Source organism: Dama dama, chromosome 11 (genome assembly GCF_033118175.1).
Source record: "Dama dama isolate Ldn47 chromosome 11, ASM3311817v1, whole genome shotgun sequence".
Taxonomy (NCBI): domain Eukaryota; kingdom Metazoa; phylum Chordata; class Mammalia; order Artiodactyla; family Cervidae; genus Dama; species Dama dama.
Window position 1 is genome coordinate 25154476 of NC_083691.1, and position 13071 is coordinate 25167546.

Below are 13071 nucleotides of genomic sequence, written 5' to 3' on the forward strand. Positions count from 1 at the left end.
CAACAGGTTGCAGGATACAAGGTCAAGATACAAACATGTTGTATATCTATACAACTGCAATAAATAATACTAAATGAAATTACAACAACAAAAAAATACTTTGGACTAAATTTAACAAAAGAAACAATATATACTCTGAAAACTATAAAATATCACTGAAAGAAATTCAAGATAATCTAAATAAATGAAAAGACATCCATGTTCATGGATCAGGAGACCTGATATTGAGATGAGAATACTTCCCAAACAAATTTGCAGATTCAGTGCAATCCCCACCAGTTCCAGCTAATTTCTTTGTAGAAACTGATAAGCTAATTCTGAAATATACATGGAAATTTAAAAGACACAGAATAGGCAAAATAATCTTTACAGAAAAGTGACAAGGTAATACTTGCCCTTCTGATTCTTATTTCAAAACTTACTACAAAACTACAGTAATGAACGTGTTGAGTGCCATAAAGGTAGACGTATAGATCAGTGGGATAGAAGGGAGGGTCCAAAAATATGTCCTTGGGCTTCTCAGGTGGCTCAATGGTAAAGAATCTGCGAGCAAGGAGACGTAGGAGAAAATGGGTTTCATCCCTGGGTCAGGAAGATCTCTGTAGGAAAAAATGACAACCCACTCCAGTATTCTTGCCTGGAGAATCCCATATGGAAACAATGTTTACTTTGAAGACCTGACATTAGAAAAATTGACAGTATGGTGACTACCAAGAGTGTTATTTCCTTGGTAAACTTACCACATTTTAGAGTTTAGCCAGTTTTGAACTAGTATCACATATTTTTTAGTAATCTCAGTTTTTTTAAATGCACGTGTAATATAACTTTTAAATTTTTCAAGGACTTATGCTTTTGGCATAAATTGAACATTAATTACTGCATTCTGAAGTTAGAGTTGCACAAAACCCCAGTACTGTGCATTGAAGGGGATGAGGATGAAGTTCTACTTCGGAGTAATTAATTTGGTATTGAACTGCTTACCTGACCCCACGCCCAGTAGATTTATGTTCTCAGACGTATACCTAAAGACTCCTTTTTCACCGACTTTTTTTTATTGTGGTATAATTTACGTACAATAAAATCCACTCATTTTAAGTGTAAGTTTGATGAATTTTGGTAATTGTGTCCATTTGTGTAACTTACACCGCAATCAAAATGTGGAAGATTTCCATCACCCTAAAGTTTCTTTATGCTTCTTTGCAGTTAATCCTCTCTCCCAAGCCTTGATCCCAGGCAACAACTGATATGCTTTTCTCACTATGGTTTGCTTTTTCTAGAATTTCTATAAACAGGACCATACAATATATAGTCTTTGACTTTCTACTTAGTACTTTTTTAAGACTTATGTATGTCGTATATATTAATATCTTGTGGTGTAGAGTAGTATGACATAATTGTATGACATAATTTAATTGTAGAGTAGTGTGATATAATATTCAGTTCAGTCGTTTAGTTGTGTCCAGCTCTTTGCGACCCCATCGACTGCAGCACATCAGGTTTCCCTTTCCATCAACAACTCAGAGTTTGCCCAAACTCATGTCTGTCAAGTCAGTGATACCATCCAACCATCTTGTCCTCTGTTGTCCCCTTCTCCTCCTGCCTTCAGTCTTTCCCAGCATCAGGGTCTTTTCAGATGAGTCGGCTCTTCACATCAAGTCGGCTCTTCACATCAGATGGCCAAAGTATTGGAGTTCTAGCTTCAGCATCAGTCCTTCCAATGAATAGTCAGGCTTGATTTCCTTTAGGATTGACTGGTTGGATCTCCTTGCTGTTCAAGTGACTGAAGAGTCTTCTCCAGCACCACAGTTCAGAAGCATCAATTCTTCAGCACTCAGTCTTTTTAATGCACTGTTTAGGCTTATCATAGCTTTTCTTCCAAGGAGCAAGTGTCTTAATTTTGTGGTTGCAGTCACCATCTGCAGTGATTTCGAAGCCCAAGAAAATAGTGTCTCACTGTTTCCATTGTTTCCCCATCTATTTGCCATGAAATGATGGGACCAGATGCCATATCATTTTTTGAATGACATAATATTAATACACAATAATTTTTTATTATTTCATCAGTTGATGGAAAATAGTTCTTTTCACATTTTGGCTATTATGGATAGTGTGGCCATGAATATTCAGAAAGAGATCTTTAGGTGGACATACATTTTCACTTCAGATAAATAAGAATGAGATTGCTGGTTCATATGATCAGCATATGTTTAATTTTTTAAGATACTACCACAGTCTTCCAAAAAACCATTATGTTCCCAATAGCTACATTGGGGTTTTAATTATGCTACATTGTCACAAAAAGTTAATGTCAGTCATTTTCATTCTAGTCATTCTAACTGGTGCATGGTGGATCTCATTGTGACTTTGTCTTTTCCTGATAATTGAAGAAGTATCATGTGCATACTGGGGATTTGTGTGTCTTCTCTTGTGAAATTTCAATTCTTTTTGCCAATTTTTAAATCGGGTAGTTTGTCGTCTTATTATTCAATTGTAAGTGTTATTTTTTTCTAGATAAAAGCTCTTTGTCAGATACGTGTTTTGCAAATATTATATCCCTGAGTCTTTCATTTTAACTGTCTTTAAAAAAGCAAAATAATTAAAATTTTCATGTCTATTACTTTTGTTTCCACTGGCCTATTTAAGATATATTTGTCTAACCTAATGTCCCAGCTGTTTTTTCTGTTTTCTCCTACAAGTTAAATGGTGTTTACCTCTTACATTTGAGTCTGATTTATTTCAAGTTAATTTTTGTGTATCATGTGAGATAAGAACTGAGGGACATTTTTTTCGCATACAGATATCCACTTGCACGATCACAATTTGTTGAAAGATCTTTTCCCTCATTGAATTACCTTGACTCCTTTGTTGAAAAATCAATGGCCAATGAAAAGTGTGAGTCTTGCTGAACTATTCTTCCCATTGATCTGTTTGCCTATCATCACTCCAACACTGCCATCTTGATTACTGTAGATTTATAGTAAATCTTGAAATCAATTTATCCTTGTTCATTATATTTTCTTATCAAGGTTACCAATTGACCACCATATTACTAAAGCTAATAAACAACTTATAGTCTTAAATTTACCTTTCTGCAGAATCAAGGACAGCTGAACTTTCCTTGAAACCTTCTATTTTGTTTTCCATGTCAACACTGCTTCTTGGTTTATCTTCCTCCTCCTTGGCTATCATTTTAAACTCCTCATAGGCGTAAATATTCATACTTATTCAATATTAATACTTGTGTTCCTTCAGTTTTCTTTCTTATTCACTCTAGATATTTTCTACCCTCATGACTTCAGCTGCTTATGTGCTTATGACTCAGACATGGATCATTAGCCAAAGCTTCTCTCCTAACCTATAGATCTGCTTACTTAACCAATTTCTGACATCATTGGAGATGAGTACGGATTGAGGCTCCGAGGTGCCTGACATATCTAACCCTGGATATAGTTCCAAGTCTTGCTGTAACTGATTCCTGGTTCCAAGTGAAGTCATTTGGGTAGTGAATAATCATTCAATCCAGAGACATTAACTCAGGGTCAATTAAATAAGTACATCAAATGCCAAGGACTGCCAGGAGAGACAAAGTAGAGTGAAACCCACTGTTTACTTTCAAGGAATTGACAATCTAGAGCAAGGGAGCGCAATGTGGCATATTACACCCAAGAATAAATTGTACTGGCAAGCACAAAATTGTTCAATGAATGAGATAGACAATCAATATCATAGGAGTCTCAGAGGAAGGAAGATTCCTTCAGCAAACGGAAAGATTGGACTGGGCTTTGAAGAGTAGTTTCCCTAGTGGCTCAGAAGGTAGAGTCTGCCTGCAGTACAGAAGACCTGGATTCAATCCATGAGTTGGGAAGATCACCTGGAGGAGGAAATGGCAACCCACTCTAGTATTCTTGCCTGGAAAATCCTGTGGATGGAGGAGCCTTGTGGGCTACAGTCCATGGGGTCGCAAAGAGTCAGATAACGACTGAGCAACTAACCCTTGTGTCTTGTATAAAGGGTAGGCAGCAATTTGATTGACAGAACTGGAGCAGTATTACCAGCAGAGGACATTTCAGTGGATGAGTGAATAACTTAAGGAAACCTTGACACGGACTTCCCAGGTGGTATGGGGCGGGGTGGGGGAGGCGGAATCCACCCACCAAGCAAGAGATACAGGTTTGATCCCTGGAGAAGGAAATGACAACACATTCCAGTATTCTTCCCATGAACAGAGGTGCCTGGCAGGCTACAGTCACTGGAGTCTTTTTTGAAACTCCAGGCTCCATAGAATAAATCAGTATGCAGGCAAAGGAATCACCAGGAGTTGTAGAGAAGTAGTGAAGAATTTGGAGCAGAAAGCAAACTAGGATATCTTAGGGCAAAGGGAAAAAAGAGATGTAGCAAAGAAACTGACCTGGATGCTAAAGGATTCTGAACATACAAACCACATATGAAAGTTTATGTGTGAGTGCATCAATTCACACATAACAAGGAGAAGGAATTTTAAACCACTGGGCTAGGGAGAAAACTAACATTTCTTGAGTACCTACTATGCATATGCAAATGAAGATTCTTGACAAGAGTTTTTATCCTCTCAACATCTCAGTAAGGACCGTATTGCAATATTGTGTGAACCCAGAATGTTGCAGAGTTTGATTCTTTGATTCACTAATTCTTATTTACCAATCAAGACTCAGTGTAAACATAGTTTCTCTAAGAAGGAACTATATAGCTTCTTATGGATCTCTGCTAGTCCGTACAGACATCTACGATATTAGCTATAAGTAGTTTTGTGTCGATTGACTTGCATTTTTGTCTCAGGCACCAAGCTGTGAGCGTCTTGTATTTCTGAATCTGTAGCACCTAGCAGAGGGGCTGGCACAGAAAGCATTCTGTGAATGGGTGCTGATTGCTGGTAATGAATTCAGGATCTCAGTTCTTCCACTCTCTGGAGAAAGATCAAATCCCTTTGGATGGTTCCTTGATCACTAGTCCGCTTTAGTTATTTTAAGGTGCCATGGTGAGATGTCTTGCTTTCTGAAGGTGAAGGGGCTCAATCACCTGCTGACTGTGCCTGTTGTGCTGGTAGCACTTAGGGTAAAACAGCTTAAATAATATTACTGAAGTCAACCGCCTTTCATCTGCAGATCAACGTGGCAACGTTTATCACCTTCTCAGCCAGGAGAAGCTTTTATCGGGCTCAGCTAACAGCTCGTATTAGTCTCTTGCAAGGACTTGCCACATTGCCACAACTGAGATGCTGCAGAGTCAGCCCCAGAAGTAATCCAAAAATGTGGAAACTTTTCTGATGATTGTCAGAATAAATAGCTTATCCAACCCCGTTCTAGATAAATTCAATAAATTGCCTGTTTGGCAGTGGTGAGGAAGGTCATCAGCAAAGTAGGCTGACCCTTCTGTGGGCAGAATGACTTTGAATATTTTGCTAATATTGGAAGAATTTTTTTCGTAAGCATCAAAGCAGAATTTCTTTACTAGGGATGAAGTGTCTGGACTTCCTCAGCATTATTCTCTGCCAAGACCTGAAAAGGGGGACATTGACCTCCCAAATGGCAAAAGATGCCGGTACATTTAGAACTGTCTGATCAAAGACATAATGAATGAGTTCCCTGATGTTTGCATCACCATAACGTAAAACTTCATTTCCCACTCAGCGGATACCTGCCTTTCAGCTGTGAGTAGAGCCTGAAAAGGGCTGTCCTTTGAGAATGAGTGATTTATTCCATGTGAACGTAGACTACAAATCCTTTGCCTTTTTGTCTTGTTTTGTCTTAAACCAATACTGATTGCAGTAACTGCTCCAAAGGAATTCTTGTGATTAAAATCATTTATATTTTTGTTAAACTGAGAATGCTGCCTCTGTGGATGCCAGATGTCAGAAGGCTTATTTTCTAGGGTTGTGTCCAAACACAGACCTCTCTCGTCTGGGCCCCATGAAGGCGCCACGACTTCACAGCTGGGATACTTCTAAATGGGAGGTGTCAAAGGACTTGGCACAACCAGGTGGACATCTTGTGACACAGACCGAAGGACACTTTCTTTAACCTGCGTCATGGTTGGAGTAGTCGTCCTGGCTCTGAAGGAGACTGACTGCCTGGGGCAAACCTTTCCAACCTTCAGCTCGCTTCTCCTTCTTCTAAGTGGGAATGATGCGGCCTCGCTCGGCCCTCGCTGACACACCCAGGACAAACGGCTTTTGAGAGACACATATTAATGTATAGATTTAGCATTACTAATTGTGAAATGCTAAATCTATATTGATGAATCACAAAGGATGTCATTAAAATGTGTTCCCCCATAACCTGTATACATTTTAAAAGTTTATTTTCACATGGCATCCTTTTTCTTAATTGGGGTTTAGCTGCTTTACAATTTTGTGTTAGTTTCTGCTGTACAATGAAGTGAATCAGCCACACGTATACATATCTCTCTTCCCTCTTGGCCCTCCCTCCCACCCCACTCTCCATCCCACCCTTCTTGGTCACCACAGAGCACGGAGCTGAGCTCCCTACACTACACCGAAGCTTCCCTCAGCATTCCCTCAGTCTGTTTTATACTTGGCAGTACACATACGTCAATCCCAATCTCCCAGTTCATCCCACCTGTCCGCCTGTTCTCATGTCCACCTGTTTGTTCTCCATGTCTGTGTCTCTATTCCTGCCCTGCAAATAGGTTCATCTGTACCATAACTTTTTTTTTTTTTTTGAGAAGGCAGTTGGCTCTAGTGTTCATGCGAAGAAAGAGAGACAAAGCTTATTGGGCATTAAAGAGTAGGTTCACACTGTGATGCAAAGTATTAGTGAATCTTGGGAGAAGAGAAATGACATATACTGTTCATTTACTGTTATGTCTGCCCACTTTACTGATTCTTCCAATTCCTCCTATATACTCCATGGAAACTTAAAGGCAGGCATTTTTACCTTCATTTATATATGAGGCTAAGAGGAGCTAAGGAATTTATCCAAGGTCAACAGCTATTAAACAGCAACACCAGGATTTGAATTCAGAGCTAGTATAACTCCAGAGCTTCTTTGGCAAGATATAAGACTTCTGTATGCTCCAGATTTACTTGGGTTTGTGGCACTTTTAAAGAAACTACCCATCAGGGAGATACAATGACCTCAACTAATTTTATTTACAGGAAACTGGCCACTAAGTCAGAGTAGAGTCCCAGAAAAGCTGTATTGTGAATATTCAAGAAATGATCACCAAAGCTACTTTAATTTTCAGAATTAAAAAATTATTCAGTTAACACTTGGGGAGGTTGGGGATTTTGGTTTGTGAGTAAGGAAAAGGATGTGATGGACAGACAGGACACAAAATATCCCAAAGGTTCATCCCCTTTCTTCAAAGTTCTAACCACAAGGGCCAGATGACCTCAAAACGAGTTTGTCCTCAACTTCTCAGTAGAGTATTGTGTCTCCTTTTTAGCTTTCGTATCTGACTTGAATCATCTTTGCAGAGTGCCCACAATGAGCCAGAGGCCCCATAATAATTGAATTCGTCAAGCACATTGTTCATTAATCTTGAAAGCAACCCAAAGAAGCAAGGCAGCACTCCCATGGTCACGCCATCAGTACAAACATCTTCCAGTTGTATTGCTACCTCCAAAGGGCAGGGACAAGCATCTTTTGCAGGAACTCCTAAGAGCACCTTTTAACTGATCTCTTTGTTTCAAAGCACTTCTAACTGATCTCTTTGTTTCAAAGCACTTGTGACCTTCGTTGTGCACACATCAGCCAGATAATTCAAATGCAAATCACTTTCTAACAGCACCCCCTGCAAAAACTTCCCATCCCTCTCAGTCTAAATTGCAAAGTCCTGGACAAAGCCAGTGAGGTTCTCTGTGGCCGAGCCCTGCTTGTCTGCCTAACTGTATCTCCTGCCTCTTCCCCCTTGCTCACCTTGCTCCGGAGGGGCTGACTTTCTTTCACCTCCTTAAACACACAGAACTCATTCCACATTCCAGCTCTTAAACTTGCTGTTCCCTCTGCCTGGACTTCTGGCAGATCTCCAGATAGCAAGCTCCTTCACACCATTCATCTAGAACTTCTGTGACCACGCCAGCTGAGTGGCCTCCTCGTCTCCTGGCTCTAACTCCCACTATTTTCTTCACAAATAATTGGATTTTGTCTCGTGTCATTATAGTAACAACACAAGATAAAAAACTTTGTCTGGTTTTTTGTTATATTCCCAGAGCTTGCAGCAGCATCTAATGTGCATTTAATACATCCTGGCTGAATGAATGAGTGGATGAAGGTAACCTTTGAACCCAAATTTTCCTGAAGCCAAAGCTCAAGCTTTGACGATCAACATGCTGCAATTTTTCATTGAAAAGTTGAATTCATCTTGAGATGGATTCAGTCTAGGTGAGGCCTGGTGCAGAGCACACAGGATAATACCTGTTTCTTCTCTTCACTTTTATAATTTAGCTGTAATACCAGATATTTATAACTTAGCTATAATACCAGACTTATCTGCTCTTGAAATAACAGATACTATAAATAAATGCTAGGTGAAGGGAATGGCACCAGAGGGCATCAAAAGGCTAAAGAGAGTGGTCAGTGAGGACCCAGGTGACCCTCAGAGGCTCCCTAGTGCTTAGGGACTCGATAGAAGGCTCGAATGGCAGATGCAGTTTAAGGATGGGGAAGGAAGGTTCTCAGGTTCTTGGATATGATGAAGTCAGGTGAGCTTGTCCACGAAGAGTCTCATAAATGACATGCGTTTTAGGGCTTTCCACATTGGACACATGTATCAGATTCTTTGTCTTTGGGGTAAAAAAAACAACCCAGTCACCCATTATGTATAAGTACAGTCTCACGAGAAAAACAAGGCCAGCAAGGGAAGAAGAGAGGAGGAAAGGGAGTGGGGTACCCTGTTTCTGACTTAGGGTGGTGGTTGGGGTGGGGGCAGGGGCAAGGGGAACCTGGACCTGGCATATGGTGTCACATATGATTTCTTCTCTTACCCCTGAAGGTCTCCTCTATAAGATTCCCCTGGAATTCCATGCTTCCTCCACAGATAAATCACCAACAGGGACTCATGCGGGAAGGCCACCTCTTTGGGGCACACAGAGGGCAGAGCTGCTCTGTAGCATCATGTCTGTCCCGGAAGGGGCAGCACAGAGCTCAGGCCACTGGCAGACACACCAGCCATCCAAGGGTTTCTCAGGGGGACACAGCTGCCCCTCAGAGGGGACTCTCTCCACCTCCAACCATGGCTCCCAACCCAGTGTTGATAAGGAGATGCCAGAGAACCAGGTCATCAACTGGTGAAGATGGCTTACAATGCTCGGAATTAACATCTGTTCATCCAGCCATCCATCCATTCCATTCATTCATTCAACAAACAGGTACTCTACACCATGCCAATTGCAGGAGCTATTGTAAGGGTTAGACAGTTTCCTTGAGAAACTCGTGGTTGATCCACAGAGAAAACCACATGGAGTTAGTGTCTGAACTCCACTCATGCTTTAAGCTCAGAGTTGAGTGAAATCCTGGCTTGGCCACAAAAATCACACCAAACCAAAGCAAAACACTTCATGAAGGGGAAAACTAAGCTTAACCATTTTTTTTTTCCCTCTCAGGCTCTTCCCAGAAAGGTGATAATGGAAGATTTGGTCCCAACAGGGCCACAGGCAAGGAATTTGCATTTTAAAGTTTGACAGATATTTATAGGCCTTTTGATCTTCTTTCCCTACTCTACGCACCCACCCCCAGTCTTGCCTGCCTCCTCCTTCCCCAGCTCCCATATTTCTACGTTGTACCAGGTACAGACTTGAGAAATGATGGCTCTGGGTCCAGAAGTTTCTAGGATATGTGCCTTGGGTGCTATGCTCACAGTCATACGGCTCCTATTTATAATACCAACTCTATAGCAAATACCTTTCTTTATTTCTGACTCCCACAAGCTCACTGCAATTTTCATTATTTACTTTTTAGTCATTGTTAAGCGAGGAGGAAAATGAGGCTCCAGGAGGTTAAGTAACCTTGCCCCAAATCACAAATAAAACATAATGGGGGCACAGTGAAAACTTAGGTCTGTGTATCTTCAAACCTGTGACCTTTTTACGAAGTCAGTCCGACTCTAGTCACCAAGCCTGGTTGTTGCAGGCTACTTAGCTGAGGTCCTTCTTAGAAAAAGATGATCCCGCATTCCAGTTTTCTTGCTGGTGTTATTCTGGAAATAGCCCAATAAACGTCACAATTTGATTTACTCGGGACCAACTTGCAGCTGTCTTCCTTTGCAAATCTTCTCGGGCTCTGAGCTTTTCCTTTTCTTCTACTCCTCTTTCACACAGGCCTCTGGAGGCCCGACAGCTGCACAACTTGGTCTGGAATTGCCCTCTGTGGCCCCCATTGGGTTTGCTGAACAGTCACTCTCTGCCCCCAAAGAAACCCTGTTGGAAACGAGCTCAGAATCTCAGGAAGCCTTATGCTTTCACAGCTGGAAGGGATCCTAGAAGCCATCGAGGAAACAGAGGTTCCAAGAATGACTCATGCAAATCTGGCAACAGATTTATGAGAATGCCTGCTGAGTGTTTGCTAGGTTAAAAGTGAGAGATGAAAGAGACAAATCACACGGACACCTCCACATGCTGGGTGCTTTGTCATATTTAATCTCCACTACAATCCAGTGAGGTACAAATAATGATTATCCTTGTGTTTTAGATGAGCCCTGGTTCAGAGAAACAACTAACTGAAGGTTCCCCTGCAAGTAACTAGAGGACTCGGGATCTGAACCCATGCGATTTTAGAATGACACAGAGCTTTCCTTTCCACGGCAGGAGGTGTGGTTTGCTGAGGAGTACAGTGTTCTGGCTGCCGTGACCGGCCTGTGAAACGTGCTGCTGTGCTTAATTCAGAGCAAAGAGCCAACAGGACAAAGAGATGAATGCAGTCATTTCATAGATTTCGTTAAGAGGTCAAGTCTGATTGAAGATCACCTGCCATTCACCAACCAACCACCTGGGTGGTCTTTTGACAAGTTAAGCCTCCCCCAGAAACAAGGACCACTCACCCACCCGCAGCCTCTCCCCAGACTTTCCGAGATTGTTACAGAGCAAAAGGTTCTGCAAGTTCCCTTCCTCCTTGGAAAAATCCATCCCCCCCACTCTCAGAGAGGAAGCCTTAGAAGTGCCAAATTGGGAGCCATAAGCAAGTCGTTGCTGGTGCTGAGTCTTCCCGTTGAGGTTGAGAGATCAGGTTCAAAGCTCAAGCCGCAGCTTCTCCACCTCCCTCCCCAAACCACCTCTGATCCAAAGAGGCGGCTCCTTCCCTTCCCCCCACTGCAGTCCTGTAAGCGCCGCTGGGTTGTGCTGAGTTAGGGGCCAGAGTGCGGCATCCTCGGATACCAGCTCTGCAGCAGAGGCTCTTGGGAAGGTCCGTCTCCAGGAAGACTTGGCTACAGAAGCAAAGATCCCCACTCCTGAGCACCAGGGTAGACATGCCATGGATTGGGTTGTTTCTAAGCAGGCTGTTTCCTGAATGACGCCTGCCAACTGTACAGTTATGGGTCCCCAGTGTTCAGAACAACCTGGGTAGGACACTGATCCAACAGGTTCAAATCTCACCCAGCAAGCCCTGGCCCAACCCCAACTGCTCTTCAGGCACAGCTCACAACCCCTTTCTCCCAAACATTTTTCTTGGCCACATATCCAGACTAACCTTCATTCTCTTCGGAAATGAAATATATCTACACATAATGATCAGGAGGATAGCCTGTCATCAGTGGCATTTAGTGGTGCTTCCAGGGACACCTTTGACCTCAGTACACAAGGAAACTCTTCTGCATCTTGATGTCACCCATTCTGGAGCAAAGACTTGACCCCCTCATGGCATTGTTACTGATAATCCTGACTTGGCTTCATTTTTGCTAGCTTGCAATGATGACATTTGCTAGCTTGCCAATGATGACACTTTTTCGTTTTAGAAAGAACAATGAACATTGTTATCAGTCCATCCAGTAACTCTTAGCCCTTTTTCAGTTATGCAAAATCTTGAAAACTTTTTGAAAATTTTACCTACTAGTGAACTTTTGGCTCAGTGGTAAAGTCTGCCAATGTAGGAGATGCGAGTTCAGTCCTTGGGTTGGGAAGATCCCCTGGAGGAGAAAATGGCAACCCACCCCAGTATTCTTGCCTGGGGAATCCCGTGGACAGAGGAGCCTGGCAGGCTACAGTCCATGGAGTCCCAAAGAGTTGGACATGACTGAGCGACTAAGCACAGCACAGCACAACAACTAAAGCAACAAAAAAAGTTTACATGGGAACAGAGCAATTATCATGGTGTGTTGTATTTGACACCTTTTGAAGCTCATTTCTGACCTCTGTCACACTGCTAACCTCTGTTCTAGAGAGTGAGCACCCTGGTCCAGAGACCTCGTCCAGTTCCTTGTGTGTCTCCAGAGAATAGTGTAGTTTCTGGTACATAAAGGATACAAATGTGTGTTGCAAGTTGAATGAATTAACTGATCTAGAAGTGAGTATGTGAGAGCAATGCTGGCTCGGTAATACCCCTTGATGGAGGCCATTGCTCTTTTGGCCTGGGAGGAGTGACCTTGAGTGACGCTATGCACAGCTTGAAGGGTTGCACTCAGGTGGAGATGAGAGAGGGCAGGACAAGCAAGGCTGGCAGCATTGACCAGGAAAACACCTTGGGACGGTATGGACTGTCAGAGGTACCAGTGAGTGCTCTGGAGAGTGTAAAATTCTAGACCAATTGTTCTCAAATTCAGCTTTCTTAGGACTTGTCTGAAGAGTCTGTTAGGCAAACATATTGTTGGACCCCACTGCCATAGATTCCAAGTTAGGTGGCCTTTGAATCATAGAGAAACAGCTACAGATCAGTGAGGGATATAAGAAATGAAGAAGGAAAAAGAAGGACAATAATATTGTTTGGGGGCAGAGATCCAGCCACCATATCACTGTCAGAATAATGAATCTCTCTGTAGCTCTCTCTCTCTCTCTTACTGCTGCTGCTAAGTCGCTTCAGTCATCTCCAACTCTTTGCAACCCTATGGGATTTTCCGGGCAAGAATACCAGAGTGGATTGCCAT